This window comes from Condylura cristata, unplaced genomic scaffold (assembly GCF_000260355.1).
Source record: "Condylura cristata isolate star-nosed mole 26May11 unplaced genomic scaffold, ConCri1.0 scaffold00033, whole genome shotgun sequence".
In the NCBI taxonomy this organism is placed as follows: domain Eukaryota; kingdom Metazoa; phylum Chordata; class Mammalia; order Eulipotyphla; family Talpidae; genus Condylura; species Condylura cristata.
In genome coordinates, this window is record NW_004567134.1 from 8,275,721 (window position 1) to 8,292,735 (window position 17,015).

Below are 17,015 nucleotides of genomic sequence, written 5' to 3' on the forward strand. Positions count from 1 at the left end.
CACTTCCGCATGACTTCAAATCCCTGCCTGCCCCGAGGAGATCCACATGGCGAGGCAGACCTCTCTTGACCTGCCCGCTGCTCCCCTCAGCAGTGTACTTCATCAATCTGCCTGTTCTGCTCCCCACTCTGTCTCTGGTGAATCCTCTCACCCTCCACAACTCTGGCCCATACCCCAGTTCTGTATAAATAAATGAACAAATCTTAAAAAAAAAAAGTTTATGGATATCTTAGTTTTAATTTGTTGTGTAACTTACCTCTCTACAAATCTTACACTTTAAAATAATTGTGATTTTTAAATTTTTCTACCTTGTAAGGCTATTCTCTATATTTTATTTTTCTTTAAAAAATTGAAGAAGTGGGGTCCTTTATTTTTAAGTTATGTGTGGTCTCATAAATCAGTGTTAACTATAATTAAGAAAAAAAAAAACTACAGGAAAGTGTCTCCTCAGGCAATCTAGATGAACTACAGATCTGTTTGTTAAACCTCCTAAATTTTGGCCTCACAATTCCTTTGTAAGGATGTTATGGTTATGTTTGTATCTTTCCAATACTGAGTCTTCCCACCCAGGAAAATGTTGCATACTTTGATTTAATCAAACACTACATTGCTACTTGCTGTGCTGGGCTGTTTTCCTGTGCTGCTTTTTGGTTTGTCTAAAGTTTACCAAGACAAATCTAGGTGCTATTGTGCTATTTCATTCAAGTAGTGATTATATCAAGTTTTTCCATTCAAACCTATCATTCAAGTAATGAGTATATCAAGTTTTTGGCTCATAGGAAAACTTTTAAGATGTATAGTCCTTTGATTTTATAAATTAGATAAGATAAAATACAGATTATAATTTTATTTCCTTTTAAAGATCTTCCTAACATTGTTGATTAAAACCCTAGTTTTCAATACCCTTGACTGTATTGACTATTAAGATAAATACAGTATGCTTTACCAATAAACATATTTTGTGTTTTTCTATAATAAATGTTGAGTGGAAATTTTGTTTTGCTTACTTAATTTTTTTAAAGATTTATTTATTCATACAGAAGTGGGGTACAGGCCAGAGATGCGGAGGGTGAGAGGATTCACCAGAGACAGAGTGGGGAGCAGAACAGGCCGACTGACAAAGTACACTGCGAGGGGAGCAACGCCGGGTGAGGGGGTGTCTGCCACGCCAGGTGGATCTCCTCCGGGGCAGGCGGGGATCGAACTCATGCAGGAGTGGCTTCAGATTTTTAGTGCTGCCAGCTGTAGCACCAGGGAGGGCCCTGCTTACTTAATTTTTGAATTAGAAATGGATGTTAAATTGTATCAAAAATTTGCTTCAATCAATTAAATAGTTGAAATCTTTTTCTTTAGCTTATTTATGTGGTTAGGGTTAGTAAATTTTTAACCATACAGAATACTAAAAAAGAGTGTCTACCTGAAGATAGGTGAATTATTACAAGGAGAACATACTTTTGAGTAAATCTGAGGTCAAGAAATGGAGCTTTCCAGCCACTGCAGAAGCTCTTCCAATAATTTTATGCTAATGGAGGCCCTCTTTCCTCCCTCATAATGAACCATTTCTCATGTTCAGAATAACCTATTTAATTTCTTTACGCTATCACCCCAGTATGCATTGGAGACACTATGAGTATGTCTAGTGTTACCCAATTTTAAAAACTGTTTTTTTTCCCTTTTTAATCTTTCTTTCTTCATGGTTTCTTCCACTGATCCTTTCTTTTCATTACAAGTGATCTATTGAAGAACCTGTGCTGTTTGACTGTAGCCTGTCTGAATTTTGTTGGTTTTATAGTCATAATGCAACCCCATTTTTATTTTTCTTTTTCATTTTCTCGAACTTGGCAGGTAGCATCAGAGCTTTCTTGGATTGAAGCTGTTTGTTTCGGGAAGACAAATCTCCGTGCTATTGTGCCATTTCATCGGTAGGCACATAATGTCTTTACCTTTTTAAATGTTGACAACCATTGATGCTAAAAGCCTAGATCCAGCAACTCATTATTTTATTTGCTTTATGACATTCTTGTAAGGAGAAATGAATTTTGTTTCAGCTTGTGACTTCTAAGAGGGATTTTTTAACATTAGAGAAGTCTAGGTTTTGATTATGGCTGGCAGATGTTGTCTGCATTTTCACAATATATTAAGGTGATCTTTTTCTCAATTTGTATATGTTCGAATTGGTTTTTGTAAAGAACTTTTATTTTGCTTGTGTTTTAAATGTTTTCTGTTTAAAGTTTAAATCAAATTAATGGAGTCTTCAAGTGGTTTGTATTTTCATTAATGCTTCTCTATGTGACCAACCAAGTTATGGTAGTAGGTTTGCATTTTGTCTTATATTTTACCATCTTATATTTCTTTTTTTTTTTAATCACATCTTTGTATAATTTTAATCACATCTTTGTATTTTGGGAATATAGGGACTCCTCCTTCGAGTACTAGCACCCCAGTGCACCTACCACCACGGCATCTGTGGCCCTCCCTAGAAAGATGACCCTTGTTATAGTGTCTTAGGATAGAGTGGAGCGGTCACCATCATGGGGGCATCGAGGTCACATAGGGTGTTTCTAATTTTTTCAATAATCTAAACGATAATGGAAAACTCTGATTAAGATGTTGGTGACAGGGAATAAAAGACAGATCTGAAATATTTATGAAATAGATATAGAAAAGAGGAGAGATGAAATGTCCTGTGTCTAGTGTGACACAGGACATTTGTCTAGTGTGACAATTAAGAAATGAGAGTGTGATTGACCATGTGATTTAGAATAAGTGTTGACTTAAGTTTGTTGCATGGACCAAGTCATGCGATCTGTTTGTGTACAGCCTACAAACTAAGAATGGTTTTCATGTTTTTAAATACTTAAGAAAAGTTTTTTAAAGTTTTTTTTTCATATCTTATGTATGAAATTCAAATTTCAGTGTCCATAAATAAAGTTTTATTGTAACACAGCCATGCTTAAAGCAGAGTTGTGTAGTTCAGACTGGCTAAGAAATCCTAAAATATTTACTATCTGGCTTGTTGCAAAATAAGTTTGTCTACTAGCTAAGAAATACCTTTTTCTTCTTTTTCTTCCTTATTTTCATTCAGTTTGGTGTTCCCAACCAATAATTTATTCAGGACTATTTAGAAAACCGTTCCTAAACATAACTGTGTACATTCACAACGCACATGACCTTTAATTTTTGACCACAGTAAATTTCATTTCCTATGTAAATTTACTTTTGGCCTTTTAAAATTATTATTAAAAGTTTTTGAAAGAGATATCTATTGGATATCAATGATGAGCTGTTATATCAATGGTTTTCCTAAATGCCATTCAGATAGTCTTGACTTACTATTATTATTAAATTATACTTTAAGGTGATAATTTTATAGTGTACATTGAGTTGCATTTGCATTATCCTTAGCGTTCCATTTTCTATGCACTCAAAGCACAAAGACTTTGAATTGTGATAGCAGGATTGTGGTTATGAAAAGTTGACATAACTGGAGCCACTTTAAATACTGGTGGAACAAGACGTTGCAGAAAAGTTGTTTGGCTGTGCTCTCTAAATCATGCCCTACCTCTGGACTGGGCCAACCTGCCAACATTCTAAGAAGCCAGCAATACTGGAATATTCTCTTTGAAAGAGCTGATCAAGTGAACTTTTACCTACTTAGACCTTTGAAACCCTTCCACGCCATCATTTCTACACTGTGTCTCCTTCCTCTGACCATTACTTCATCTTTCCTTACCTCTTTTTTCCTTTTATTTTTTATGAAAAAGCCCTTGGCTTTGTCCCTCTGTGGTCCGATGGGTTTTTATCCCCATTCATGCTCCCACAGTTGCAATTCTTTGATCCCAAATAAATGTACTTTGCTTTTTCAGTGGCTTGCTGAGCTTTATGTTAACCTGATTTTATTAAAGGTTCAGTTTTAGAGTTAACTTTCATTATTTACAGAGTAATAGTGTATTTGTTAACATATTATAGAATTCAGTTTTAGCAAAACAAGGATTCTTGACAAAAGTCTCATGTGATAACATTTGTATAGGTGGGGAAAAGAATTTGGCAGTTCCCCACACATGAATGGTTTCTGGAGTCCATGAGGAGAGGCACTTGTAGTTCATGGGAGCTTCTAATATTTTTATAATAGTTGTACTGGATAATCCTAAGGAATTCACAATTCTTCTTGCTTTGGGTATGTGTTTCTATCTTTCTCTGAATTTATATCCTGTCTTACTTAAATTTCTGATATTTATACTCTGGCAAATTATAAAAGGTACCTTTTAATTAATTTCATCTTCCTATGACTGTCACAAATACAACAAGTTCCAGAAATGGATGTTGCAAAATAAATTCCATTTTAATATTTGTTAACAGGAAAGCACATTCTTAAACTTTGTATTTTTATTTAGACAAGTGGTGTTTTGAAACAAAAACTTCTTATCCCATCAAGTAACAAGACTCCTAACTATCTTGTTTAAATTTTTTCCATGGGCATTGACTTAATTTTTACTGTGGTTTAATTCTTAATTTGCAGTGTTTTATCTAGTTCTGTTACCAAGGAGTAGTTAGAAGCAATAGTTTCATTTGCCTACTGACAAATATTTACGAATGAAAACAACTTTTAGTTCATGCTAAGCAATTTTTAATTTTATTTTATTTTGTGTTGAAGTAGTAAAGGTCTTTAGGTTGTGTGATACATGTTTTCTGCTGTATAACAATTTAAATTTGCTTTGATTTTTCCCTAAATTTTTGAATGTTCTTATATATATAATTACCAATGTCTCAAATTTTCCTTCCGCTTGATTAACGTCCCTTCTAGTCTCACTTTTTATAGTCACCGAAATAAAGGAAATGGTCAGTGAGGATAATTCACTGTTGTTTGTAAATTATTGTTCTCTGTGCAGTTAATAATGGTCACTTCCTGCTCTTAAGGAGTTTATAACCTGTAACAATCATTTATGAAATGTTTCCCTAAGTACTTAGTTAATAAATTATGAATTTGAAAATGAGTTACCCTTTTGATAAATTAGAGCTGATTTAAGATTATCCTTTAAAAATGTCACCTATGATCAATTGCATTCTAATAAGCTTTTAGGAGTGGGGCAGAAAAGTGTACAACAGGCACGCCATGATCAAACCCTGTGCGCATCAGTGGGTATTATTTTATTTTGGTATTAGCATGTAAAATGGGGTTGAAAAGAAGGGGAGAAATCAAGACTCAGAGACAGGCTCTGTGGTTAGCATAATGTCTTAGCCAGCACAAGGAGAGCCTGAGCTGGATAATAACTAATGAATAGACGTGTGGAGGATAAATACATGATGATAAATACAAGTAATGGAAATAAATTTTAAATCATTGGAAATTGCTTGTGTTTTTTATAGCTGAAAAACTATTGATTATCAGCAATTTTATATACCTTCATTATCAACTGGAGTTTATAAAGAAAAACACAAATATTAAATGTTTGAAATGAGAAAAACTGAAGAAGGGCCATATTGTTTATGAGGAAAGAGTCAGTGACACTAGAATAGAAAGATTTTATGGAGATGTGTTTTCTAACTTCCAAATCCTCAGTATCTTTTAGATTCTATCTCAGATCTCATTTGTGTAAAGCTTTTATTCAGCATCCAAGAGCAGAAAAATGTTCTGTGATAGTAGAAGATGAAGAATCTGTGTGGTCATGAACAGACAACACTTTCTGTTGATTTTCTAGAATTTGTCACTGACCAAAAGAGAACTAAAGAGCATTTGAGTTTTTGTAGTTCTCATTTTCACACAGTGTATGCTCAAACAGAAGAAGTCTCTTTGACAGACGTTTCTGTCCACCGTTCTGTTTCTTCTTCTCACAGTCCTTTAGGGACATGCAGCAGGTCCAGATCCTCAGAGCTTCCCCACTGATTGGATGAGCGATGAGTCTGGAGAGCTCTGACTAAAGCTTCTGAAATTGCCCCTTCATGAGCAAACATGTTATTCTGATTCTTTTCAAAAGATATTTCTGAATCAGTTCCTTTTAGGAAATGGGATTAGTGAAAGGCTCACTAATGGATTTTGATTAAGGTCTTTTTGTATTGACTGATACTGCTTTATAGTGACCTTGAGCTATTATTTAAATAGGTTATCTCATATGCAGACTTTTCTCACCAAATATACTTACTCTCATGTAGAGTAGGGATTCCATTAAATATGCCCTTTAACCCTTACTTTAAAAGATAGGTGCCATACAAGCAAGATATCACATCCACATAGTAGACTATGTATGATTAATGGATTTTTGGCTAGATAAACACATAGCTAATTAAGAAGCTAATTCAAGTCAAATTTTGTTGTTAAATGGCTACATAAAAGTTAGGAAACTGCTTTGGTTTTTGGAGGATGTGGACATGTCCGTATCTATGTTCTTGTGTTAATATATTTATGAATAAAATGTCCAGTATGGATTTTCTGAATCAAGAGAAAATGCATTTGTAGTTTTGTTAAACGTTTCCAAATTCCCTTGTTGAGCCTTTTCCTATACTTTCCAGCAACATTGTAGAGAGAGCTGTTCTTTCCCACTCTTTGCACTTGTGTGTGTTGCTAGATTTCAGGAGTTTTGCCAATCTGATTAGTGAAAAATAGAATCTCATTATAGTTTTGCAAAGGACATTTTCAAAGATAAGGAATGACTGTTCATCTGGCTTTGATTGTGAACTTCTTGTATTAACGACGACCCTTTTAGCAGTGACTGTAAGAATTCGTTAAATAGCAGCAGGAGCACATGGCATTATTCCCTGTCCTTTCTTAGCCCTCGCCCCGCCCCTTTTGTCCCTACTATGGGGGCCCAAAGTTACATTTTGTACCCAGTACATTAATCCAGTAAAAAGCGAACAGCTATGTAGTAAAATTTGTGGTGGTATTTCTGTGAGAATTACAGCTAGAACTTTAATATATTAAACAACAACACGGAATTTCATATTATATGTTAGTGTAAAGAACTCTGGGATTGTCCTAAAGCTTATTTCTGCCTTTGGGCTTCTCTACTGTCTACTCTCACTAAAAAAAAAAAAAATTTCTAAACTCCCATGACAGACTTCTTTTTGTCACTCAATCACAGTTTAAGACAGTTTAAACTGAATAGCCAGTTTAAATAGCTCCAGTGTCTTTCCAGCCTACTCACTGATTTTATTTTCATCATATATGCCAGCAGAATCACCTAGTGTTTTTATATTTATTGTCTGTACCCTGCAGATGACATTTAAGCTCCTCTGGCCAGAACCTTGCATCTTGTTTCGTGCTGTGTCCCAGGGCCTAGAACTGTGCCTGGCTTGTATGTCATCTTTGTAACTGCTGCTGAGATGAATGCTCTCTTCATCCTTCTCTGTTCTGTTTTTGTTTTAGTTTTTGCTTCTTACTGTCTTCAGATAGCTTTTCCCTTCAGCTTTCTCTTTTTCAGCAACCAAACTCCTATTCTTCCTTGAGTATGCTGCTTGATTAGAAAGGAAGAAAATGTGAATAACTTAATTTCATATGAAAACTATAATTATTTTGAAACGTTTTGAAAATTTCTAGATTTGAATTAGAATTTTCAATCTTAGTTTCAATATTTGAAACTTGATTATGGGGAGTGAGGGGTTGTAGCTGTAAAAGGAAGATGCTCTGCAAAGTTGCTCCCTTTGACTTAAAAAAGCTTACTGCTTTGATTGTTCCATGATTGTTACCTCCCTCTTAAGATCATAGGCCCTCACTTAGAAGGCTTGATATTTTATGTACTTAAATTTTAGTTACTGAGTAATGGTTTTCACCTTAGAGCTAACCTAAAAGGGGAAAGTTGCATAAATTCAGAAACAATCGTCCCACATCATTGCTCAGGTGCTGCAAATGTTGAAGATGTTATCAACATACAGCATATGTGTTAGAAACAACAGGGGCAGAGCAGAAGTTTCAGGAATCAGAAAGACCTTCTTTCTAAATTTTTTTTTTTATTATAAATTAAAGCTAGACCTGTGCCCATTTTAATAAGCAGTTATTTTTGGTGTTTGTATGTTTTATGTTTTGATCACTCTTTAGTATTTAAACTCCTTCAAAATGTGCAAAGATTAAATGTTTAATAAAAATTGCTTGTTGTTTTCAACATCTGTGTTCAGAGAACAATGGCCCACTGGAGTGCAGAAAGCTTGTAAAGTTTTCAAATGTATTGAGAATGACAGAAAGTTCAGTGAAGAGTTTGCTTCCCTCATTACAGAACTACTTCTGTGGCTGCGATTACACTAAGAGCATCTTTAATTGCTTTAAAATCTGAATGCATGATAAGAATGGATTAATTTGATTTTTCTGTTACTACAAGTAGCAGATGGTTTATGTCTTAGGAATGCTCATGTTGTAAAATGAGATCCCCAGCTCATCCGTGATTGGTCACTGTTAATGAAGCATGCTGTGCTGATTATTGATTTAGAAAATGAGGATGACATGAGTATTGTGTGTGTTGCTGTAATAAATTAAAGAGGAGTATTTTAATAGCCAGCAGACATACACCTTAAATAACATGAAATATTTGATTTTCTATTCAGGTGGTCTCTGCCCTGTCAAACTAATTTTATTGTTTATTAAAAAGATATACTTTTATAGTTTCAGCTAACAAGCAGATGGTCGTCTTTACTTATTTCTGTTTTGTATTGCTGTATGACCGATCAGATGCATGATAGGAACCCAAATTAGCTTGTTGTCTGCAAAGCAATCGTGTAGCCATGGGAGGAAATCTTTTGCGAGTGTGTGTGTGAGTGAGTGCTCGTGTACTCACTCACATCGCTACTCTGCTGCTTCCTAGCTGTGCAGTCCTCATTTGTTTCTGAGAACAGCGATGTATGCAGTGAAAGTTCTTTTTAATAATTTTAGCTTCTTTTCCAAATACATTTTTAAAAGCTGAATGCTGGAGTAAAATAATTGGAATGTTGTATGTATTGCCTTCAGACAGTTTCGTGTTAATATTGATATGAATTTACAATCAGATCTTATTGCAGACATATTGTAAAAGTCGGGGTAATGACTGTTTACTGATGCTTTTGCTCAGGGCTTTCCCTGTATGTGGTATTTGGGCATGTCCACAGATATATAAGTCCTTTATAATTTTATGGAAAAATACCATTGAGTGAATCACAGTAGGGAGATTACCTTTTAGCATTACTTAATGTGTCCAGAAGGTTGAGTACTGTTACTTTTTTCATTTCAAATGCTAAATGTATATTACATTGGAATAAAATTTTGAAAAATGTAATGACATGATAATCTTAATTGTGGTCATGATGTACACCTTATGAATTACAGTGCATCTTCCCTTGACTATGTAAAGCTGGAAGAAAACACTGGTATTTTTTTCATCTTTGTATGACTATATTTGCGTTTTAAACTTTAAATATTTGATTCTATTTTACTGTTGTAAGTATTTCAGTTCAGGTGATATGGCTGTTTTTAGTGGTTTAGTGTTATTTCAGAGTGATTTAATTTAATTGAAATTATAGGCAGTGGAATCACAATGTTAAGGTAAACTTTTACTGCAGCTGGAGATCAGTTTTTAAGATAAAGGGAAATTAGTATTCTGAAATCACCTTCTTTTAATCCTGAATATTAGCCATTTAGTACATATCAATGGTAACAAAATATTCCAAATACACTAATAATAATTGCAAATTACAAAGAAGTGGACAGACCCCATGATTTCAGAGATTTCTTTGATAATGATGTATCATTGATCCATGTAAACAAAATATTAGCCTGCATACTATTTTGAGGCCATTCTCTTTGACATCAGATTAAGAAGATTGGGAGAAAACTGTAGATACTGGGAAGTAAGTAAAATTTAAATGAAATAATTGTACACTTTATGTGACTATTTTGTACAAACACTAGAAAACTAATCATTTAAAAATATACACAGGAGAGTAAAATGCAACCTGTTGCCTATTGTGAATAGATAAAGTGTGACTTTTCTTTTGTAATGGGTAAGAAATATCACAAGCTTATTTTCCTAATTAATTGTTAATGTCCATTTTAATCCATTTATTCTCAAAACAAATTAAAATAAGCTTTTTAGTTATCTTTGCTTTTAAACGCTTTAGGGATAACAGGAGTGTATATATGCGTTAAAGTGTTATAAATGAGATACAGAAATTTCTACTTGGTAGAAGTAGTAGAAAACATACACCCTACCACACGGTTTAAAATTAATAGCTATAGTTGTTAAAATTACCTATAAAATAGCTTTTGGTAAAATAATTTAAAAGAATTTGAAAATTATTTTATAGTTAAGAAATTATGTTTTGGTGAGCTGAAAAATGATTAGCTTTCAAATGTATATGCTATAAATTACCTAATATGTATTTATCCTTGATTATATCAATATCAAATAAATGATTGGCTTTATTATTTTTGTGCGTTTTTTTTTGCATAGTTATTTTTATATAGGAGGGACTTTACATGGAAGAACAAATTAATATGAACATTCTCTATTCTTTTTCCTATAATCTCTATGTTTAATGCTTTCTTCCCAGTCGTACTGGCACAAACATTTCATTCTTCTTAAAAATACCTTTTCTAGGCGAATGTCTATTTGCAAATGATAGTACTTTATGAACATGTCTTAATATCCTCGTTGGATGGAGAATACATATTGTTTTTTGTTCTTTGCTTATTTTTCCTTTTTAGAAAGGAAGCACTGCTTTTTAAGGTGAAAGCTTTATAGACAGTTGCTGAATAACTTTGGAAATATTTTTAGAAAGAGAAATTATTGCCATCAGGTACATGTATTTTTTGCTGTGTGAAATTCTAACACTCATTTGGAATGTGTCCTACACAGAATTTTGTAGTTAGATTTTTTAAATCTCAGCCAACTTATTTTTTAATGCTTTTTGTTTTGAAAATTTACAAAGTAAAAGAAAAATTTGACAAGATTGTAAACTTGTCAACCGTTTTCCTCATATCTTGTTCTTCCGAACCGAGTGAGGCATTAGAAGAATTGAGGTTTCATAGATGTCTCATTGCACATATTGCAATAAACAGCTATAGAATCATATCATGAAATCAGCTATCCTCACGTGCAATGTGATCAGGTTGTTACTATGGTAACATTTCCATTTGTGATTTTTTTGTAGAGTTAAAATTTGTAGTCATCACATCATACTACCATTGGCTTTTGATTTTTCATGTAAATAAATCACTGTGCTACCTGCATGCTATTAAGTGGCACAGTCATAGCACTTAACTACCACCCATACACTCTAGACTAGGGAATCAAAAATAGAAAAATGAAAGAAATGAGTACATTTTGCTAAATTACATTTTAAGACTGTCCTGATGTTGCTGCTAAAATTTTAAATGTTTGTTCAGAGTTGTAAGAACATTGCTGGTACCAAGGTGCTTTAATTTTATAAATATATGAAATTCTGTTAGGCACGGCAGCAGTAGGAGGTCTGAGGGTCTTTAATTTGCCATCCAAGAGGGTGCTAAATAACCAAAACAGAAATAATGATCCTTCTTAGAGGGAGAAAATGCTTTCTGAATACAGCCCTCTTTGTCCTGTTTTGGGGTATTCAAAAGTTGTCCTACTTATTTCACTTCTGATTATAAAATCAGACTCTAATATCTTAGATTAACTTGGATTAAAATAGCCTCTAATGTTCCCTTGTATCAATTACTGTATTCTAGTAAAGATTCCTACTGTTTTTGTTTTGTTTTGCTTCCTAAAGCCCCCTGCTGCTGTTGATTACACCTAGATCTGCTACTGATTGGAACTGTTAAAAGGCAAAGATAGTGTGGCTTGTTGCTGAATCATTTAATTGTAGGACTAATAAGAGTTGTTCTCCCTGGGACCTAAAAGAAATTGTGACACCAGAATATTATGTATAAAGAGGCAAGAATACTCTTCTCACTTTAATAATTTTTGGAGTATGATTCATCTACGTATATCACTGTAAGAGAATATCAGCAATGTGATTGGATTCCTAAACCATGTAACTGAAATTTGTTGACTGAAAAGGGTAAGGAATGTGAAACTTGAGAAAATTTAGTACCAGCAGTATTTTTCTTTGGCAATCAAATGGTGCTTTTATAAAGATAAAATAAATGAATAACTATATTTATAAAAGTTTTCATTCAGTAGATGATACATTTGATAATAAAAAGGCAAGATATTCAGAGTTAAATTTTTGTTTGATGCCATGTTTGTAAGCCCAGTGCCCAATATAAACTAGACTTGTCTGCACTGGCACAGGGAGATCCTGTATCCCAAAATACTAACAATGGTGTAAACCAGTAGTACTTCAAGGAGAACATTTTTAAAAATGAAGTTGTATAAAATAGCAGGTTTCCATGAGAAGTTTAATTTTAGCACTAAGAGATAGCATTTCCATGAGAACCAGGCTCCTTTTCTGAGCCCTTCCCAGATCTAACAGCACTTTTGATTTGTATCTTCACTACAACATTCGAGCTTATTAGTCTTGTGCTGGACTTAGTGAGAGATCACCTGACGGGGTGTCTTATGCACAAGTATAGTAAGTGATACTTTGTGCTGCGCCTGCTTCTGTTATTAATAATGACTTAAAGATATTTCAGTTTTATAGATGTCAACTATATAGTATCATTTGGTAAGGATGGTTGACGATAACTTGAATTGGGAAAAAAAATGAATGATCTTTTAAGATATTTATTAAAATACTTTGATTAAGGAAAATACTTGCTGTCAGGTAAGATGCTGCCAGCAATGTGTATGCTGGGATGGAGAGAGAGAGACTAGTATGTTAGTACTAAGGACTATTCAGCAGATAATGGGTTGTGGGGTTAGAAATGAAGTAGAGCTTGGTGTCCGTCTCTTTGTTGGTGAATCACTAAATCAAACATCGAGAAACTTTGGAGAAACTGCTGGAACCTTAATGCTAAAGAATATTCAAGCTTCCATAAGTAATAAGTCACTTAACTGTAAGCTTCTTGAAGCAAAAGTTAGTCTTTATTGTGGTCTAAGAACTTGATATAATATGTTGCGTATTTATAGGAGTCATTCAGCATAAAAGTGAAACAAACGGTAAGTAAAACCATATAGGAGGTAGAGGGGAAATTTCTCTCCTTTGGGTTCTTTTTGGGAGTAAGCAAATAATTATCGGCAGATTTTTCAGAGGAAAGAACACATTTAATTGTTAACATATTGAGAATGTGCATGTATGTAGATTGTAAAGTAAATGAGGTCAAAACAGAGGTTTTTATCCTGAGCTAAGGAATGGGGCTTTGAAGGAAACAGGAAGAGGACTCCCGTGACGAAAGGATCAGATGCCTGTAATTACGTTTGCCCTACTATGTAGATTTCTCTGATAGAAAGGTTATTTCTGGATTAATTCCCAGGAAGTGGGAAAATATTTTCTTTTGGCCTGTAGAGTCTTGATTGAACTTAGCTCTAAAAATATTTCATAAGTCAAAATGACATGTCTTGGGAGGCCCCATTTTGGGCCGGTTGTTGAGGACTGTCCTACACAACGTCCTTGTGTAGGATTGCTAGGAAGGCCGTAACAAAGTGTCTGTAACTGAATGATGAGGAGACAACTGATTATTCAATAGATGGGAGTTGTAGTTTTGGAGGCTTGAAGTCTGAGATCAAAGTGTTGGTAGATCTGGTTCCTTCTTGGAAACATGAAGAAGGATCTGCGCCAGGTCTCCCTTCTAGGCTTATAAATGGCTGTCTTCTCTTGTATCTTTGTATCATATTTCCTCTCTATATGTTCAAATCTCTCTTCTTTGTAAGAATGCCACTTGTATTGTACTAGGTTCCATGTGAATGTCATTTTAACTTGATTTCTTTTGAAATGTTCATTCTCCAAATAAGGTCACGCTCAGAGATACTGGGAGTTAGGAACTCAGTAAAGGAATTTTGGAAGCTTATTATTCAGTCCACAGCTACTGCATTTGAAGTTGATATGGCTTATGCATCAAGGGCTAAGGACACATATCATTAGCAGAGGAAAAAATGGTGATTTTACAGTTAATGTCAGTATAGGAAGCCATAGCTATGTGTATCGTGACATCATTTTTACCTTACTTACTTTAGTTTAAGTAAGTTTTTTTAATTTTTACTGTTCTTTAGTTTATACCTGCAAGTTGATGCCTAGTCATGGTACTGGCTTGCATTTAGCAGCAGAAATAGATAGGAGGTTATGTCTGAAACGTTTTATAAGCAAAACGTTAGGCTTATCTGCTCTAGTCCCTTATTTTACTTGTTTAGAATAATCTAAATCTTCATTCATCCTTACTACCCAGACTTGCTAAGTTTTAAGAAGTCAAGTATTATTATCTAAACATTATTAGTAATAACCTAATTTAAATGTGGCACATGGGTACTTCTGTGCCTTTTTGAACAGGTATCGTTTATTTAGACACTCAAAGTGCCCCTTGGGTCAGCAGCTTACTAGCTTTTAAAATAAGCAAATTATTTTATTCTATTTTGGACCTCAAGAATCTCTTTTAGTGAGAACTTCAGGTGATCCTGGAGTATGCCAAAATTTGAGAAACACTGGTGGAATATTAGTGTAATACCTAATTTTGTTCTATTATAGGTATAGAAGTTTGGAGCTGTATTTTTTCATTCTTAACTTTCGATATTGAGACTTTCATTAAGAATGGCTCCTGCAGATCATTGCCTTTTTTTAATGGGACACGATACTCTCTGTTGTTGATTGTGTGTCTTTATAGAAGTATGTTTTATGCTTATTAAAACAAATACCACTAAAGATCTACCATATCCATCCATCCATTGATCCCACCATCCCTGTACCCCTCTCTCCCCCACCCCTCCGTACATCCCTCCATCCATCCTCTCTGTCTCTTCTCTCCCTCCTCTAATAGTAATATAAGACCTTGCTATTCTCATTTATGACTTAAAAGTTGGAAGTGTTTCTCTTATATCTTCTTTGTGTTATCTTTTTTCCTTTTTAATAACTTTAATAGTGACACCACTGTTTTGCATGTACAATAATTTGTGGCTAACAAGTCCCCAATAGGTGAACATTTGGTTTCAATAGTTTGTTATTTTTAAAAATCTGTGAGAAATATTTGTGTGTGTGTGTGTGCGTGTGTATTTCCTCATAATTTTAATACCAATGTCCAAATATCCTTTTATGGAATTTATACAAACTGAATACTCTCTTAACAGTTACTGATTTTTTCGGAGTATGTTTTTTTTGAAAATGCCACCATGCTATATTATAACATTATGTTTTTGAAAGAAACAGAGCTGTGTTAAACTTGTATCTGTTAACAAATAGCAAATAAAAACTACTTCAGAGTTTTTGACATTTATGTTTTAGAAACTTCTTGAGGCATAAATTGTAGTTAGAGTTGAAGATTTTCTTCACTAATCTGAAGTAAATCTACATTTAGTGATTCATTAAAAAGTAATTTTTACATATCTTGAAAAACATATCTTTGAAATAGTTTTGGTTTACTGTCAGTTGAGTACTTGGACAATCTTTGAATGTGGGGATTATTTGAGATACTACATATGTAGTTGTTTAAAAATTTATGATTTTTTTTTTTGGTAACCGCCATACTGTTTTTAATTAAAACTTTTTAGGTTTTTCATTACATGGTATCATTGGTTTATATTGTGGTAATCATTTTAAAATCTAAAATGAAGCAGTAGTGAGACATTGAGCATTGGGTTTTGTGTGTGTTTTTAAAAACATTCTATACTCTCCCCCCTCCTTTTTTTTTTTTTTTTAACACTCTCTTAACTTAAAACTACTAAACAGATTTTTATTTTAATCTTTGGAACAAAAAATGTTCTCTTGGGCTGATACCAGTACTTTCTATGCCAAGTTACAGACCGGAATCTATTTTTATAGGCCAAGATACAAACCTCTGAAAACCAGAGTTTATAATGGAAACATTGACAGGCCCTTAACTATCACAGCACACATGGCACTGCTGAAATCATAAGGTGCACGGCACAAGATTTCACATGCGGGGTGAACATTGAGTTTTTCAGCAATTGTATTGTCAGACGTCTTTCAGCTACAGTTTAATAAAGCGTCATGTGTAAATGCAGCTATGTTAGGGGCCATAAAAGCACTTTGTAAGAGCCTGGTTGTTGTCCTCTGGGAAACATCTTTGGGAGATGGCCTTGTGAATGGATTTGGAGAGAGATTTGTGAACATCTCCCTAGACTGAACTTGTGATGCAATTAAATCTAGAAAATTCTGTATGTTTTTGCATGTGGGGTATTACACATGTGTTCTGGGTGTTACACAGCAGGCAAAACAAATCACTTACATCTTAATTTTAATACCACTGAAGAAACTTGAAACTTGGTATTACACAAGTAGGTTTGAGATTGAGCTGTTAGGGGAGTTCAACATTTATCATTTTTCTTTCTTAGATCCTATCTAGGTTAAAAAAAATTAGATCACCATTATACTCAACTATATTTACTTAAAGAAAATTCATTAAAACAAGTGGCCTTGGCTCCTTGAAATACTATATTTTCCATTGTATTTTAGTTTAAACATCACTAGTCACCATGCATTGCCTTTACTTACCATTGAGTGAATAATGCCACAGCATATTCCTTACTTTAAAGGGAAACATGAAACTAGAACATGTCAGATGCCTTGGTGGAAAATAGTTGAAATGGTTTGAGATATAGTTAATTTGAATGTTCATGAAGAGTTGGATTCTCACACTTGTAACACTAACATTGTCTACTCTCTTTCTGCCTTTTCTTTATCTTGTTAAGTGCTGGAGAGAAGTAGAGGTGTTATATCAGAGATGTTACCTCAGAAGCATTGTGAAGTGTTAGAGAAAAACCAGTATCTTGTGGGAAGATAATGAACTGATAGTTTGTTGCTACAGATTTTACAAGTACTGCCAGAAGGAGTAGGTAAAAAGAAGATGTTAATTTGAATCTGAATCAGAATTTCTGTTCAAGTTTAAAATTTCCTTACCCATTGACCTAAAATCCATATACATTTAGTAAGATTTAGATGGGGGGGGCGGGTATGAGGAATGGGAAAAGATGGTTAAA

General features: G+C 33.9%; 1 protein-coding gene across 3 annotated transcripts in view; it reads left to right on the forward strand.

The window, feature by feature from the left end:
* TBC1D5 (TBC1 domain family, member 5) overlaps nt 1-17,015 on the forward strand; it is a 365,130-nt gene that overhangs the window by 101,112 nt on the left and 247,003 nt on the right. The window contains exon 4 of one of the 3 annotated variants that reach the window (XM_012732149.1): nt 1,846-1,922. The exons of the other annotated variants lie outside the window; for them this stretch is intronic. The gene's annotated coding sequence lies outside the window, so the exon portion shown is untranslated. The remainder of the gene's footprint in view (nt 1-1,845; nt 1,923-17,015) is intronic. 3 annotated transcript variants of the gene reach the window in all.